This window comes from Oryzias melastigma, linkage group LG7, assembly GCF_002922805.2.
Source record: "Oryzias melastigma strain HK-1 linkage group LG7, ASM292280v2, whole genome shotgun sequence".
Taxonomy (NCBI): domain Eukaryota; kingdom Metazoa; phylum Chordata; class Actinopteri; order Beloniformes; family Adrianichthyidae; genus Oryzias; species Oryzias melastigma.
The window spans coordinates 11,963,006-11,968,780 of NC_050518.1; the positions used below are offsets into that span (position 1 = coordinate 11,963,006).

The window sequence follows — 5,775 nt, forward strand, 5'->3', positions numbered from 1 at the left end:
TGACAGTCAGTCAAAATGTGATGTGCATTATCCAATGTGTTGCAGGGAAAAAGGTCATGAAACGTATAATCGTGCTCCGAAGCATGAAAACGCTGAAAACAGCCCTTGGTGTTTAAAAACACCAGAACATCTTAAGTACAATAAACATTTGTCATTTGAACACCATGATTTGCAGGCTATTGCTAAGACACACAAGATTTATGCTTTGTGGTTAGTTACAGGTAGAAGAACCGATAACTTTTCTTTTTTGTCAGCTGTTTTAGACAACTTGTATTTAGTGATCAATAATTAGAGTAAAAATCCTACTGATCAAAGTACGGAGAGGCCACACCGGCACCGGCTTTGACAGGAAAACTTTACTTTAGTGGTAAAACATTCGTTCAAGGGACAAATTAATGAAGAAGTCAACCGCCAACTGTCCCGGCATACGCAGATTCAAAGCATCTCCCCCAAACTTTCAAAAACATTCTGAGTTTTTGCTGCTTTGATGCTGAGGGCGGTGCACACTGTCAATCTGACTGATCCATAAGCTCCTACAGGTGTTGGGTTTTCTTTGAATTTAGGCGACTGTGAAGCTCAGACGAGGGAGCACATCATAACAGTTCCACATCTGAGTGACTCTTCAAGTTCTCGTTATCCTGAAGCGATATATACACATTTGACGCATTTAAAAACACGCTTTTAGCCCATGGTGTTCACACTGGACAAACAGGGAAGGGCTTCTTCTTCTTCTTTTGCTATTATTTACTAGCGCATGTTTCCATCTATAGTTAGAATAGGCTTCGTGCGAAACGTTAAAGCAGTTAAAGCACGTTTTGATTTATTGCCGATATTGCTATTGGTTGTTATCGTGTTAGCTTTAACTCGTAGCCAGGTCTTTAGTTGACAAAAATCTACCGGCTTACATAACTTTCCAGTGGACTTGGAAATTAGGGAATAGTAGTTGAGTGCAGCTGTAATTTTATCCAGCAAACTCCGTCCTGGTGATGCATTTATTTAACATTTACGTCGGGATTGTTTGTTTAATATGTTAGCCTTTATTAGCTATGATGCTAGCGACCTGCAAACCCTCAGCTGCGCCGGCAGCCCCGCTTTTGGGCAGTGCAAAAGCAGCGTCTTGAGCCAGCAATAAGGTTCCCCACCATGACAAACCATTCTCCATATTGAAGACCCAGCGTACTTTACATAAAGCTAGCCTAACTGTCAATCATAGATTCAAGCCACACCTCTGAAGCTCAGTCCGGCTCCACTAGCCCCGCCCCCTTTTTGGCATTTTTCAAAGCTGAGAATGGAGTCAGTCTCCAACTGCCCGTTAAATCAGATTTGTGGCAACAGAATTAATATCAAAGGGGAATCAATAAAGAAACCACAACACAAGGTGTCGTAGATATTTTTCATGTGCCTATAGGTGCACAAAATGTAGCTTGAAAAGTTGTATGTATAAAGTTTTTTGTGAGTATGCTTTGCTACTCTTACATATATCCCTCCAAGGTCAGACATGCATGTTTGCCAATAAAAGCAAGTGGATGTTTTCCATAGTGTATTCTTCTAAGAGAGACAAAAGGAAGACCAAAAAAATAAAAAAACTAGACATCAGGATGCAGGTGTGCACATAATCCAGAGAGAGTGTGCTTTTCATCTCTGCGAGACAACGCTGGAATAAAGGGTGGAGGAGGAGGAAGGAGCACTCCAGTCTTGTCGCCTTGGGTGCACCGAAAAGCAGGATTTGTTCTTTGCCCTTTGGGGGCCGCCTGACTGTTCCGTCACCCCCAACAGAAGCCGGGCTCGGCCTTAAATCTCTCTGCTTTGCAGTTGGCGTGCTCCACGACTGAACGAGTATTTTACACGTCGCTTGGGAGAATTACGAGATTTTTACTTCGAAAAGTTACGCATCTTATTAATAACATTTTTTTTTTCTGAGTCGTGCAATGAATGAAGCAGCAAACTCATCATATCTGTGAAGTACCTCTGACTGTGGTGTAATTCAGGGCATCACACCTCAATAAGGCAGGAGAATGAGCCTCAGGGGTGACCCTCCTGCTTAAGTCAACACAATGAGTGTAATGAGATAAACTGCACACACACACACACATGAGGTGGAGATCCTTGCAGCATAGTAAGTGGATTCCATTCATCTGCATGTAGAAGTTGGCCTGACACCCACACGTTCAGCAGCATGTGCAGCTTTTTTTTCTGCAGGGTCACTCAGAATACCAGCATGAATCATAGACAATCAACAAATGTTGACACAAATGTGTTTATTTACAGGATGGATGGATGTGTGTGATCAGTGAGTGGGCAGGACTGGTGCCTTCCCCTCATCATCACATAGAGCAACCCACGCCCTCGAGGGCGTGGGTTGCTCTATGTGATGATGAGGGAAGGCACCAGTGAATTAATGATGACAGTGGGCGCCCTTACAACGCCGTTATTAATGAACACATGTTCCCTCCAATCAGAACTCCCAAATAACCTGCATGCCACTGGAACCTCCGTGCCACATCCATCCATCCATCCATTTCCACCGACACAGCAACTTTCACACCCCGTTGACCAGCAGGTTGGGAGCACTTTATAGAGGAAGCCCATGCATGATTCATCATCGGACAGGTGTGATCGGCGCGTGCTGTGGATTTGAAGGTATACCAGATACGTAAATAAGTGTACTCACTCAGAGGAGCATCTCACGGCCGGCTCTGGGGATGAGTTCTCCTGGGACAGCGCGCCTTGATCCTCCCTATCATTCTCCTAACGCTCCAGCCTCCTCACAGCCTGTCGTCGCTCCGCTTCTGCAGCATCACACACACGAGGAGGAGAAAACAAATCAAAAAAATAAAAAAAAACGCGCGTGCATGCCAAAAGGAGGACGGACGGGCGGCTGGGGGGTCGCGGTGGTCTCGGGGCAGAAGTGACAGCAGAGGAGCTGCTATGCGAGGGGATGCTGACGCGCAAACCGAGGGGCTCGTCTCCTGCCTCCTTCCTGTGGCTCCATCAGCTCTCGGTTGGGCATGTGACCCAGAACGCTGGCAAGGTGGAGCTACTGAGCGCTGCTACTTCCGGTCGTTTTTCACAATAAAGCAGTGTAATTTTAAAATATATTGTTAAATCTTAGACATAAAAAAGCTAACTGCAAACATTTTAATCGTAGAAAGAGACAAATCTCAAATTGTGTACTTGAATTGACAAACGTGAATGAATCATGCTAAATACAGTTTAGAATAGGGCTGGGTTGATACGAATCATTTTAAGCTTAACAGATAATTAATCAATTCATAAAAATATAGATCGATTTTGTACGTACAGCTCAAGTCCGCTAGCTTGATGCTAACGTTTAATGGAATTTCTCATAGGACGGCTAATGCTAACACTCAATGAACCTAAACATAAATTGCTGATTAAATTAACTTCTTTATATACTCACAGGCATGATTTTTTTTCCAAAATCTTTTAAGGAAATATATTTAAAGTAGCATTTCTAGTCGAAAACGTCATTTTTCTCCTCATACTTTTTCTTCTTCTGGAATAAGGTGTACTGCTATAGCGCGCTCGCCACCTAGTGGCCAAACTGAAACGCCCTCCAGGAGAGGCAGAACACTCACAGATCTGAGCATTTTTGTTAGAACTTCTCCTTTTGAGAATCCATGTAACACTGTACACTATTAACAATCTCATTATTCCACTACTACATTTTATGATATCTGAACTCTATCGGATTAATATAAATATATTCAAAACGCATAGTAGATTATTAATGTATTTCTAAGCAAATGCGTATAAATGTCTAAACTTAAAATTAAATTGAATTTAAAAAAAAAATCAGAATCGAATTGATCCAGGCTTTTGTGAATCGAACCAAATCAAATGGTTTCTGGAAATTATGATGGATACCAAGCCCCAGTTTTAATGTCATTCCTTCATGTCTCTTTATAAGAATTTTCCTAATTTATTTAAATCTACAATGTAGTCTGTGCAACTTTCTTTTTCTATTTTACATTTTCTACTAGGGTTCATTAACATAGTTTTATTGTGTTTATTATTATTGTTATTATTATATTTTATTATTTTGTCATTGTTGTCGTTTATCTTTAATAAAATAGTGTTCATGTACTCATTAAATTAAAACAGAATGGAAATATCTGTTTAAGTTGGGATATTATATTCTAAGGAACGTCTAAAATGGAGTATTAGGGTCAGTTTAATATATATATATATATATATATATATATATATTCAATTACGACTTTAAATCACTAAAGTTTACGAGATTAAAAGTCATGTGTTTACCAGATCTAAGGTCATAAGTGTATGAGAAAAAAAACTATCATAACTTTTTTTTTCTTTCTTCTTTGCGGCCCCATACTCAGTTGTAATACGACGGATTACTAACGCCAGTTAACAAACAATTCTTTTTTTTTATTACGACTTTAATTCACAAGTTTGCAAGATTAAATAAAAGTTGTAGATTGAAAGTTGTAAGTTCATGAGACAAAAACTCGTAATGCTACTTTTTCAACATTTTTTGTGGCCCTAATACTCATAAAAAGAAGAAAAAAAAACAAAGTGAGTAAAATGAAACCACTATAACCCAAATAATTTGCATTGCTCCAAAAAGAAGCCAAAATATAAAGCCTAAAAAATCTCCAAGAATTGGATTAAAGTCATAAGTGTTAAGAGTGTGGTATCAAAAACTTTCTATTTTAACTTTCTCATGTCAGTCACGTCATAAACTGCCTTTATTTTGAAGGAAGCGTCTCATATTTCCTGTCTTCTCCATCATTTATTTGAATTGACGCTCCTGCAACGACAACTTGTACTTAAAACCTCACTGAGAATTATCACCATCTAGTGGTCATTCTAAACATTACATCTGTTAAAATTTGTGGTTCCTAACTCCCTTTTTTTTGCAAAAATAACCCTTCTTATAAATAATAATAATAATATTTTTTGTTTTTATTCCACTCTGAATCTGTAGCTTTATCTATGCTGTATCAGACTAGACCGAACAGATGAGAGTGTTCTCTAAGGCGCGTGTACAGCGTTAAAGTTTTATGAGCATGAGCCTAAATAAAGAACGCCTCCGTGTGCTTTTCAGACAGTCACGGATTCCTATCATTTGTAGCTTTGTGAGAAAAGAATGACAGACTGAGCAGAACGAATGAAACTGATGAATTTTTTCAGATTTTTTTTGTCACTTCCAAATAATTTTTCATCCCTGGGAATTGATCATTCTTTCATTTCAAAACCTTCAAAACATCTTTAAGAAAGCAGTCAAGTTTCTTTAGATTAATAAAGAGCCAGATGACCTGCTAATTGAAACGCTTTTCTGCAGGATATTTGTGAGGTTTAAGAGCTGAAACGTGCAGAAAACCCCCCCACAAATGGATATTATTGTTGAGAACAAGAAAGGACAGCCTGAGACCCTTTTTAAACAGAAAAAGAAGAGAAGAAAAGGCTTTATCCTTCGGAGGTTTTCTTCTTTTTCAATTGTTGCCCACCATGAGCCCAACTCTTGTGTGCTCTACATTGTAGAAGCCCTCAGAGCTGCACACCACTGGCTGTCCTGTCACTTCAAATTAGTGTCTTTTGTGCAGAACAGCAGTCCATGATGGCTGGGCTTGTTTTGAAAGAAGTAGTGGACACACACACACACACACACACTGAGTGAGCAAATAAAGAGGTGTCTGGCAGGATGGACAAAATGAGAACATGCACCACAATCTCCATCAAGGCTTCTATAATAACTAGAACAGTGACCTTATTTCTCCATTGGCTCGC

General features: G+C 39.6%; 1 protein-coding gene across 3 annotated transcripts in view; it reads right to left on the reverse strand.

Moving 5' to 3' along the window:
- The window catches only part of LOC112159235 (trithorax group protein osa), a 58,802-nt gene extending 55,238 nt beyond the window's left edge, over window positions 1–3,564 (reverse strand). For 2 of the 3 annotated variants that reach the window (XM_024293179.2, XM_036212765.1), the window contains exon 1: window positions 2,672–3,073. The gene's annotated coding sequence lies outside the window, so the exon portion shown is untranslated. Of the gene's footprint in view, window positions 1–2,671; window positions 3,074–3,421 lie in introns of those variants that run through there. The other variant, XM_024293178.2, reaches the window with a different exon arrangement.
- Between the last annotated feature and the right edge of the window lie 2,211 nt (window positions 3,565–5,775).